At 47.1% G+C, this 11,466-nt stretch overlaps 1 protein-coding gene across 10 annotated transcripts in view; it reads left to right on the top strand.

Moving 5' to 3' along the window:
* The first annotated feature begins 4,675 nt into the window (after positions 1 to 4,675).
* LOC131901433 (periphilin-1-like) overlaps positions 4,676 to 11,466 on the top strand; it is a 333,338-nt gene continuing 326,547 nt past the window's right edge. For 5 of the 10 annotated variants that reach the window (XR_009376548.1, XR_009376546.1, XR_009376543.1 and 2 more), the window contains exon 1: positions 5,036 to 5,343. The gene's annotated coding sequence lies outside the window, so the exon portion shown is untranslated. Of the gene's footprint in view, positions 4,754 to 5,030; positions 5,344 to 7,717; positions 7,796 to 8,114; positions 8,384 to 11,363; positions 11,438 to 11,466 lie in introns of those variants that run through there. The other 5 variants (XR_009376545.1, XM_059252586.1, XR_009376550.1 and 2 more) reach the window with 5 other exon arrangements.

The raw sequence follows: 11,466 nt of genomic DNA, 5'->3' as shown, positions 1-11,466 counted from the left end.
TTCTGAGACTTGATGGCTCCCAGAGCTGGCAGAACTGCCATGTTGTGAAGCTAAAGTGGGCAGAACCAATAGCCACAGTGCTTTAGGCTTCAAAAAGAGATAAAAAGGAATATATACAGTTATATAAACAAATAGTTTTTAAAAGTAAACTCTTTAAAGAAACAATAAAGGTAATAAGCCACGTAAAGATGGCTATCACACAGAGAATCTAGATTATGTTGTCTTTGATATTTGTAACTGAAGAAAAACATTTAATTGTAAAAGCTGTTCAGTTATGCCAAAATGTAAATTTTAAAGGTACCTTGACTTCAAAATTTGGATATAAGGATATGTTACTTTGGAAAAGAGGTTCTGCTTTTGTTTCCACAGAAAGCCAAGGAATGCTCAATCATACCACAAGGGCACTTGCTCAGCTATGTTCATATCAGCATTGTTTGTAATAGCCAGAACCTGGAAACAACCTAGATGCCCTTCAACAGAAGAAGGGATAAATAAAATGTGGTATATATACACAATGGAGTACTACTCAGCAGAAGAAAACAATGACGTTGTGAGGTTTGCAGGCAAATGGATGGATCTAGAGAAAATCATCCTGAGTGAAGTAACCCAGACTCAGAAACACAAACATGGTATGTACTCACCCATAGGAGGATACTAGATGTAAAACAAAGGAAGACTAGACTACTACTCCCAACTCCAGGGAGGCTACCTAGAAAACAAGACCCTAAGAAAGACACAGAGATTGCCCAATGACAGAGAAATGGATGAGATCTATATGAACAACCTGTATGTGAGTGGGGTTATTGAAGGCAAGGGTTGAAGGAAAGAGAGCTTAGGGGAGCAGAAGATCCCAGCTGGATCAAGAACAAAGAGGGAGAACAAAGAATAAAAGACCAAGATAAATGAAGACCACATGAGAATAGGAAGAAGCAAAATACTAGAGAGGTCCCCAGTAATCCACAAAGATTCCTCCACAATAGATTACTGGCAATGGTCAAGAGAAAGCCTGAACTGACCTACTCTGTTATAGGATGGCCAAACACCCTAACTGTTGTGCTAGAAATCTCATCCAATGACTGAGGGAAGTGGATGCAAAGATCTACAGCCAGGCCACAGGTGGAGCTCCAGGAGTCCAATTGGCAAGAAAGAGGAGGGATTGTATGAGCAAGAATTATTGAGACCAAGATTGGAAAAAGCACAAGGACAAATAGCCAAACTAATGGAAACACATGAACTATGAACCAATAGCTGAGGAGCCACCAACTGGATCAGGCCCTCTGGATAAGTGAGAGAGTTGATTTGCTTCATCTGTTTGGGAGGCATCCAGGCAGTGGGACTGGAACCTGCCCTTAGTGCATGAGCTTGCTGTATGGAACCTGGGACTTATGCAGAGACACTTCTCTCAGGCTGGGAGGAGGGGACTGGACCTGCCTGGACAGAATCTACCAGGTTGGGCTGAATCCCCATGGGAGTCTTTGCCCTGGAGGATGTGGGAATGGGTGATGGGCTGGGAAAAAGTCGGGGGTGGGAGGGGGGAGGACAGGGAAATCCATGGCTGATATGTATAATTAAATCAAATTATAAAATAAAAAAATAAATACATATAGAACATACTTAGGTAAATGAAAAAAATTCTCCTCTGGTATAAGTCTAATAACTATAAAATATATTGAACACAGAGGATTAAATAAAATAGAAATTTTTATCTGATAAAAATCTATTATCCAAAATATACATATTAAACACAAAAATTCCAATAAAACAAAAATTCTCATCTGATAAAAGTCTGATAACTAAAATAAATATACTTGTTGAACACAAGAAATTAAATAAAATAAAAATTCTCATCTGATATAGGTCAAATATAAAAATATACATTGAACACAAGAATTCAGATACACAAAACAAAAATTCTCATCTGAAAAAAGTCTAATATCCAAAATGTACATATTGAACACAGGAAATCATAAACAGGACAAAATTCTCATGTGATAAAAGTCAAATATCAAAAATATACTTATCGAACACAAAAATTAAATAAAAGAAAAATTCTCTGCAGGCAAAGTTCTAATATCCAAAATATACACATTGATGACAAGAAAACAGATAAATAAAACAAAAATTCTCAAACGTTAACAGTCTAATAACCAAAAAACACACTGAACACCAAAAATCAGATAAATAAAATGAAAATTCTCATCTGATAAAGTTCAAATATTAAAAATATATTTATATTACACAAGAAACTATATAAAACAAAATTTTTTAACTGAGAAAATTCTAATATCCAAAATAAACATATTGAACACAAGAAGTTCAATAAAACAAAATTTCTCATCTTGTAGAGGTCGAATATCAAAAATATACACATTGGACTCAAGAAATTAGATAAATAAAACAAAAATTCTCATCTGATAAAGGTCTAATATCAACAATATCATTATTGAGCACAAAACTAAAGAAAAGAAGAATTCTAATCTAATAAAAGTTTAATACTAAAATTATACATATTAAACATAAGTAAACAAAGCAAAAATTGTCATCTGATAAAGGTGTAATATCAACAATATACATATTAAACTCAAGAAATCATAAAAAGACAAAATTCTCATGTGATAAATGTCAAATATCAGACATATAGTTATTGAACACAAGAAATTAAATAAAACAAATCTTCTCAACTTATAAAAGTCTAATATCAAAATTATACATATTTGTATATTTCTAACTGTATTTATACCATTCATTTAACAATGCAATACAATTTTCTGATCCTTGAATGTTATTATTACCAACTGTTAGGATATAAAGAAATGAAAGTTAGTAGTAAGACATTATAATAAAACTTGTAGTCAAATTTGGTATGTTTTCAAGATTGAGCAGATATATTTTAGATAGACAGGTCCTCTTCAAACCCTTCAGAGATCTACAGAATATGGCATTTAAAATGTTTTAATAACTTAGAAAATTTTTCTTTTTTGTTATGACTATGAGACATGTCGGCTCCTGGCAGTACCAATGTACTTCAGAGAAAATATGGGCATTGAAAAAACTGCAATTAGGGTTAACTTTCATTGTGGCAAAAGGTAGCCACTGGACAACAAAGTATCCCCGAATCAATTGCTGACAAACAGGATAGACAGGACACGAAACAAAGGACTACTGATTCTTGCCAAATCAAGTGTGGTTATGGCTTTATCAAAAGGCATTTTCTGAGGCCAGGAGAATATGGCACCATCTCTGAAGTGGCCTTCGCAATCCAGAAAAGGTACAGTGCCCTTTTCTTCAAAGGCAGCTGAACAGGCAGTGGGCCGATGGCTTCTGATGTGCAATGGAACAGCAGCTGAAACAGTTATTCTTGAAGAGTAATTAAGCTTACGCCTCTCAATAGTAGAATGGCATTTAAGAGAGGGATGTGGAGAAGAACGGGATGCTGAGATGAAGCCACATACACACATAGCCAAGAAGAATGGACAGCTGAATTCAAAAAACATCAACAATTTCCAGAATTTAAAATCCTGAATCATGATATGACACTAGTGGAATTAAGGTGTTTCTGGTACATGGACTGCTCTCTCCCAATGTGATGTTGAACTGTTGACCTTGTGTACATCCTACTTCACAAATGAGTCTGTCAGATATGCTAAGCCTATAGGCTCAAGATGATGCCCCAACACTGCGGAGAAACCTCAGATGACTGTCCAAGAAGCTGGCTGTTTCTGTCAACTCACAATTTTTTGGAAGTTGCTTGCATGTACTTCCTGTTTTTATTTTTGTTAGCTAATATTATTTCCTTCTTGGGTCTCTGAGGGAGTTGAAGATTAGTTAGTTATAGTTGAAGGTTATTTAGTTAAAGTTGAAGATTAATTAGGATAGAAAGTGAATTAGATACATTTTGGACTTAACAAAATAGGATAATGAAATTATTATCTCTGAATTTGTCAAATACAAATGGACTAGACATTGTTTAGACATTTATTATTTGTATATATTGTATATAGTTATTGTACTTTTGTATATAGTTTTTCTTTTGTTAGTTATAACCTTTTCTTTTTTTTCCTTTTTATTAAAATAGAAAAGGGGAAATGTGGTGGTATTTTACTTGTACTGAAATGTGATTTTAATTGTATGTTAATAAATAAAGTTGCCTGGGGGTCAGAGTGTTAGAGCCATAGCAAGTGCGTGGCGGTGGTGGCGCACGCCTTTAAGGACCTGGAGGGCGGTACATACAGGCAGTGACAAGGCAGTCACGAGTTTAGTTTACAACCAATGAGAAGGCAGAACATCTAGACTATATAAAGACATATATACAGAAAGAGGCCCTTTTTTTGGAGAGCTCTCTTGGCTGAAGCAGGATAGCTGAAGCAGGAAGGGTAAGGCTCTTAGTTCTGACCTCTTGGCTTTCTTCTCTGAATCGGCTCTGTGTTTCTTATTTAATAAGACGGTTGGTTACATCTACAGGTGTTCTCTAGTTTGTTGGTGTTTTTTTCATGCAGGCTGTTGGGAGGACCCACTGTCTATGGACACTTTTTTCTGTTCCATGGATCTGTGCCCCTGGAGGGAATTTTGTGTGATGACACCTGGAATGTTGTGGGATATCCATAAGGACACACAGGGTGGGTGTGTGCTGCAGGCATCCTGGAGTTAAGAGTGAGAATTGCTTCTTGTCCCTCAGATTCTATGTTACCTGTCCTCGGTCCACTTGAATCTGTTGAGAGAGCTGAGTCCTGTGTGTTCCTAGGCCCTGCCACAGGTAGGTGGGTGTCCACAGAGGATACAGAGAGTTCCATGCCTGACAGGGTCTTGGGGAAGTTAGAGAACGGAAAGAGAAGTTTCCTGAGTGGTGCCTGGTAGTTGGTGTAGGGTAGGGTCGGGAGGTGGGAGGTTAGGGGTGGGAGGTGGAGGGCTGTGCAGAGGAGAGAGATTGTGACAGAGCTGGAGGTAGGTCAGAATGGTTGCCTGGTGCTGCCTAGGAGACGGTTAATGTGGGGGCCTGAGCCCAGGTTTTGGTAGGCAAGGGGGGAGGTGGGTGCAATATTTCTTCTTTTGATATGTCCTTGTCTCTACCTCAGGGCCCTGGACGCCCTGCCTGTTCAGAAGAGACTGTGGATGTCCCCGAGCCTTGTGGTCCCTGCTTCGGATGATGTGGGGCAGCATCCATCTGAACGCATATCACTACCAAGTCCAAGGTTTTGGAAGGAAGCCCTTCTCCTCTCCCATCTCAGTATTAGACCATCGGACCTTGGGACACGGGACTCAGGCCGCTGACTCTGCATCCCTCACAAGTGCACAGAGCTGCCTGCCCTTTTGCCTTGTGTCCATCCTGGAGCGGCCTTCTGCCAGGTGGGAAGCCCGAGCTGGGTCTAGGGCCCCATTGAGTTGGGTGGTCGTCTCCCTTGGTGTAACACCTTCCATCCCACTGCCCTAGAAGAACCGGGTACAGCCTTGGAGGACCCTCTTGCCAGGCCACCTTGACCTGGAAGCTTGGGTCAGCAGACCCAAGGCCATGCTGGAAGCTGTACTGGTCACCCTGGTGGGTGGAGTCATGTAGACAGCCACTGGATCTCTGAAAGCTGCTGTTTGTGTGTGTGTGTGTGTGTGTGTGTGTGTGTGTGTGTGTGTGTGTGTGTCTGTGTGTCTATGTGTCTGGGGTGAAGGCTGGGCGAAGGGCAGGGATGCAGCTGTTAGAATACCCTGGTTTGGCAGCTAGGGGGCGACGTTCAGCCCTTGGTCCCCAAGTCCATGAGTATGTTTCTGAGGCTCCTCCCCTATAGTCCAGATTGACATGTGGTTTGTGGAGGATTCCCTTAGGGTCTGGTGCGGGCTCTAAAGAGCTTCGATGCCCACATCCACACACTCCCCACTTGGCCCCCTCCATCACACCGTCCACCACCCGCCCCCTCTCTAGGTACCACGTGATACCCTCAGGGGGGGCCTTCATGGGCTGCCATGTGCCCAAAGCCCAGTGTCTCAGGGCAGTGCAGGGCATGGAGGAACCTGTTATGGTCGGTAACCTCCATTGCCCACCACACCCCCACTCACTGAACACCCTGGGATCCCTAGCAGCAGCCCTAGAGACTCCTGTCTGTCCAGTCCTGGTCTACATGGTTGGCCTCCATCTTGGAGCTTGGCAGGAGAATGCTGACTTTTTTTTTTAATTTTTTAATTTTTTTTTTGCTTTGCGAAGGGCAGAGGGAGAGCACCCTTCGCCCTTGGCCTTTGGCATTCTCGGTGCACTGCTGCCATCATGCGGATTAAGTTTGCCAATTCCGCCAGCAAGTCCCTGTGCATCCCAGGAAATGGAGTCGGGCTGGCTAGGGAAGAGCTCCCGCCTGGGTCCCCCAGGACCAAAGCAGTTCTCTGGCCTGCTCCATGACCCAGGAGAGGTGGAGGAGGAAGCAGGGTCCAGGTGACCGGCTCCAGGCAGGCGACACGAGGCTTGGCTTGGGGTTCATGGAAGCACAGCCTCCCAGGTCCTGGGGCCGCCATGTCTGGCAGCAGCAGAGGACCTCTCCGCAGGGGATTGTGCAGCCTGGGCTGCATTGGTGTCCTTGTGGGGAAATTTCGCCCCAGAGTGCCAACCTGCCTGCCCTTATCTTGGTGCAAAAGGCCACCCAGGGAGCCCCTAACATTTTTAGCCTCCCTAGCAGTATCCACAGCTCACTTCCGGAGACCACACAAACTCTGCCCTGCCTCTTTGGGAGGTTTTCAGGGTCTCAGGCCTGGTTGCTGGTAGCCACTGTGGCCAAATGTCTGTCATCCATTTAACTTCTCCTGCCATCCCCTCTCCTCTCTGGCTGCCAGGCCTTCTCTCTGGCTTGCCTTTTGTTCCTTTTACAAATGCCCTTCCACTTGAGGTGTGCTACAGGTGGAATTCAGGGACTGGGACCTGTCAGAAAAGGTTCCTGCTCCAGAGCCACATCCCCAGAATCCAACAATTGGTCTGGGACCCCCCCCCCCAATCATCATCCTATGCAAGCTGGCTGTGTGTACCCAGTGATCCAGAGCTCAAGGCAGTGTGGTGGCTCAGGGTGAATTCCAGTAGAAGCATCCAGAACAGGGTTTGGACTCAGGGGTGCTCACAAAGAGGCCAGGCAGGACTTAGGTACCATGGAGGCCAGGTTTCATGGCCCTTGCCTCCCCTGAGAAGCTTCTTCTCTGTCATGCAGGACACACATGCAGGCCGAATACTCCTTCCTGTGTTCTCCTGCTTAGCTCACCTTTGCCTTAAACCAGGTAGAACCCCCAGGATCAAAGGTCGAAAAGCCCCTTGTCCTGCACTGCCCTATTCAGACACCATCTCAACAGGAAGAATACTTGGAGAAGGCTCTGAAATTAACAGAGGGCAGTATGTGGAGTCCTAGACCTGCTCTGTGTGTGTGTGTGTGTGTGTGTGTGTGTGTGTGTGTGTGTGTGTGTGTATTGGGTGTTTGTGAGTGCCTAGGTTTATTGTGGTGTAGTCCTGTTGGGTCCATAAGAGGTGGCTGAGAGGCACAGTATATAAGAGTTATTGTGGTCAGGTCCAGGTTGATGGGAAAGGACAGGTTGGCATGTAGGGGAAGCCTTTTAGGGCTCCACCCTTCAGCTCCAGCTCAGGTGAGCGCAACGTTTGGAGTGGTGCATTTTGTTTGTGGGTTGGAGCTCAGGGGCGTGCTGGGTTGGGTGTGTGCTGCAGGCATCCTGGTGTTAAGAGTGAGAATTGCTTCTTGTCCCTCAGATTCTATGTTGCCTGTCCTTGGTCAGCTTGAATCTCTTGAGAGAGCTGAGTCCTGTGTGTGCCTAGGCCCTGCCACAGGTAGGTGGGTGTCCACAGAGGATACAGAGAGTTCCATGCCTGACAGGGTCTTGGGGAAGTTAGAGAACAGAAAGAGAAGTTTCCTGAGTGGTGCCTGGTAGTTGGTGTAGGGTAGGGTCGGGAGGTGGGAGGTTAGGGGTGGGAGGTGGAGGGATGTGCAGAGGAGAGAGATTGTGACAGAGGTGGAGGTAGGTCAGAATGGTTTCCTGGTGCTGCCTAGGAGACGGTTAAGGTGGGGGCCTGGGCCCAGGGTTTGGTAGGCAAGAGAAGAGGTGGGTGCAATGTTTCTTCTTTTTATGTTTCCTTGTCCCCACCTCAGGGCCGTGGACGGCCTGCCTGTTGAGGCGAGTTTATGGATGTCCTCGGCCCCCAGTGGTCCCTGCTTCGGATGATTTGGGGCAATTCCATCTGAATACACATCACTACCAAGTCCAAGATTTTGGAAGGAAGCCCTTCTCCTCTCCCATCTCAAGATTACACCATGGGACCCTGGAAGAGGGGACTCAGGCCCCTGTCCCTGGATCCTTGACCAATGCACACTGCTGCCTGCCTTTTCCTTGTGTCCATCTGGGAACAGCCTTCTGCCAGGTGAGAAGCCTGTGCTGGGCCTAGGGTCCCATTGAGTTGGGTGGTCGTCTCCCTTTGTTGTCACACTTCCCCGTGTGCTCTCGGTTCAGGGTCCACCACTCCACTGCCCTAGCAGGACCGGGTTCAGCCTGGGAGGACCCTTTTGTCTGGCCGCCTTGACCTGGAAGCTTGGCTCAGCAGACCCAAGGCCATCCTGGCAGCTGTACTGGTCACCCTGGTGGGTGGAGTCATGTAGACAGCCAGTGGATGTGTGTGTGTGTGTGTGTGTGTGTGTGTGTGTGTGTGTGTGTGTGTGTGTGTTTCTCTGTGTGTTTGTGTGTCTGGGGTGAGGGCGGGGTGAGTCCAGGGATGCAGCTGTGAGAATACCCTGGTTTGCCTGCTAGGGGGAGATGCTCAGCCCCTGGACCCCAACCCCATGAATATGTTTGTGAGGCTCCTCCCCTATAGTCCAGATTGGCATGTGGTTTGTAGAGGACTCCCTTAGGGTCTGGCTCAGGCTCTCCAGTGCGCCTGCTCTCACATCCACACAGTCCCCACTTGGCCCCCTACATGACACCCTCCACCACCCGCCCCCTCTCCCTGCACCCCACTATACCCTCAGGTAGGGCCTTCAGGGGCTGGCACAAAGCCAGTGTCTCAGGGCAGTGCAGTGCTTGGAGGAAACAGTGGAGGAACCAGTTAAGGTCTGTGAGCCCCATCTACACACCACATCCCCACCTGCTGAACACCCTCCGATCCCTAGCAGCAGCCCTAGAGCGGCACGTCTGGCCAGTCCTAGCCTACTTGGTTGGCCTCCATCTTGGAGCTTTGTAGACTAGCTTTGGCTTTTTTATTTTTTTTCTTTGGCTTTGCCAAGGGCGGAGGGGGTGCACCCTTCTGCCTTGGCCCTTGGCATTCTCGGTGCACTGCTGCCATCCCGCGGATTCAGTTTGCTGATTCCGCCAGCAAGTCCCTGTGCTTCCCTGGAAAGGGAGGCCGGTCGGCTAGGGAAGGGCTCCCGCCTGGGTCCCCCAGGACCAAAGCGATTCTCTTGCCCGCTCCATGACCCAGGAGAGCTGGAGGAGGAAGCAGAGTCCAGGGTACCAGCTCCGGGCGGGCGCCACGTGGCTGGCTTGGGGTTCAGGGAAGCAGAGCCTCCTGGGTCCTGTGGCCGCCATGTCTGGGAGCAGGAGAGGACATCTCCACAGGGGATTGTGCAGTCTGGGCTTCGTGGGGGTCGTTTTGGGCAAATTTCCTACCCGTGTGCCAGATAGCCTGCCTTTACCGTGGTGCACAAGGCCACCCAGGGACCCCCTAGCTTTTGTTTGAACATCCCAAGCAGTATCCACAGCTCACTTCCGGAGACCACACAAACTCTGCCCTGCATCTCTGGGAGGTGCTCAGGGTCTCAGGCCTGGTTGCTAGCCACCTTGGCCAAATGTCTGTCATCCATTTAACTCCTCCTGACATCTCTCTCCTCTCTGGCTGCCAGGCCTTCTCTCTGGCTTGCCTTTTGTTCCTTTGACAGGGTTTCCCTTTGAGCTGTGCTACAGGTGGAATTCAGGGACTGGGACCTGTCCAAAAAGGTTCCTGCTGCAGAGCCCCATCCCTACATGTGGTTTGCCAGCCTCGCCCCCCCCATCCTCATCCTATGCAAGCTGGTTGTGTGTACCCAGTAAGGCAGTGTGCTGGCTCAAAGTGAATCCCAGTAGAAGCATCGACATTGGTGTGCTCACAAAGAGGCCAGGCAGAACTTAGGTACCATGGTGGCCAGGTTTCATGGTCCCTGCCTCCCCTGACAAGCCTCCTCTGGGTCATTCAGGACAACCATGCAGACAGCATACTCCTTCCTGTGTTCTCCTGCCTAGCTCACTTTCCTTAAACCACGGAGAACTCCCAGGGTCAGAAGTCGGAAAGCCCCTTGTCCTGCACTTCCCTGTCCAGACATTATCTCAACAGGAAGAGTACTTGGAGAAGGCTCTGAAATTAACAGAGGGTACTATCTGGAGTCTTAGAATTGCTGTGTGTGTGTGTGTGTGTGTGTGTGTGTGTGTGTGTGTGTGTGTGTCTTTTGAATGTTTCTGAGTGCCTGGGTTAATGTGGTGTAGTCCAGTTTGGATCCATAAGAGGTGGCTGAGAGGCACAGTATATAAGAGTTATGGTGGTCAGATCCAGGTTGATGAGGAAGGACAGGTTGGCATGTAGGGAAGCCTTTTAGGGCGCCATCCTTCAGCTCCAGCTCAGGTGAGCACAAGGTTTGGAGTGGTGCATCCTGTGTTAGGTTTGGGTCTCAGGCGCATGTTGTGGCATGGTGGATGAGAGCCTTGTGTAGGAATCATCAACTGTGTCAGGACAGTCCTTTGGAGTGGCGTGGCAAGTATGTATGGAAAGTCAGGGCCTCCACCCAAACCTCCAGCAACAGGAAGCTCCCCTTTTAGCCTCAGGACATGTCTTCAGGAAGCTTTGTAGAGAGGGAGAGTTGGAAGAGCATAGACAGGCTTGTCTCCAGGTGCTAGGGAGGGTGATTTTCTTCTAGGCTCAATGATGGAAGATGTCAGCCATAAACAGGAGGTCCTCTGGAGACTTTCAGTGCTCATGGAAGGAAGGCTTTCTGTTGGGGAGTGCAAAGCATTTCCCAACTCATCATGGCCTAACTACCCTGGATACCAGGGATGGGACTGTACATAGGAGTGAGGCCTAGAGAAAGACAGAGATAGAGGTGGAGGTGGAGGTAGAGGAGGATAGATAAATGAGAGAGAGAGAAAGTGAGGCGAGAACAAATGAGAATCTTTTGTTGTGTTGTTGGTGTTTTTTTCATGCAGGCTGTTGGGAGGACCCACTGTCAATGGACACTTTTTTCTGTTCCATGGATCTGTGCCCCTGGAGGGAATTTTGTGTGATGACACCGGGAATGTTGTGGGAAATCCATAAGGACAGACAGGGTGGGTGTGTGCTGCAGGCATCCTGGTGTTAAGAGTGAGAATTGCTTCTTGTCCCTCAGCTTCTATGTTACCTGTCCTCAGTCCACTTGAATCTGTTGAGAGAGCTGAATCCTGTGTGTGCCTAGGCCCTGCCACAGGTAGGTGGGTGTCCACAGAGAATAC

Source organism: Peromyscus eremicus, unplaced genomic scaffold (assembly GCF_949786415.1).
Source record: "Peromyscus eremicus unplaced genomic scaffold, PerEre_H2_v1 PerEre#2#unplaced_82, whole genome shotgun sequence".
Lineage (NCBI taxonomy): Eukaryota > Metazoa > Chordata > Mammalia > Rodentia > Cricetidae > Peromyscus > Peromyscus eremicus.
This window is presented reverse-complemented; position numbering and strand designations above follow the sequence as displayed.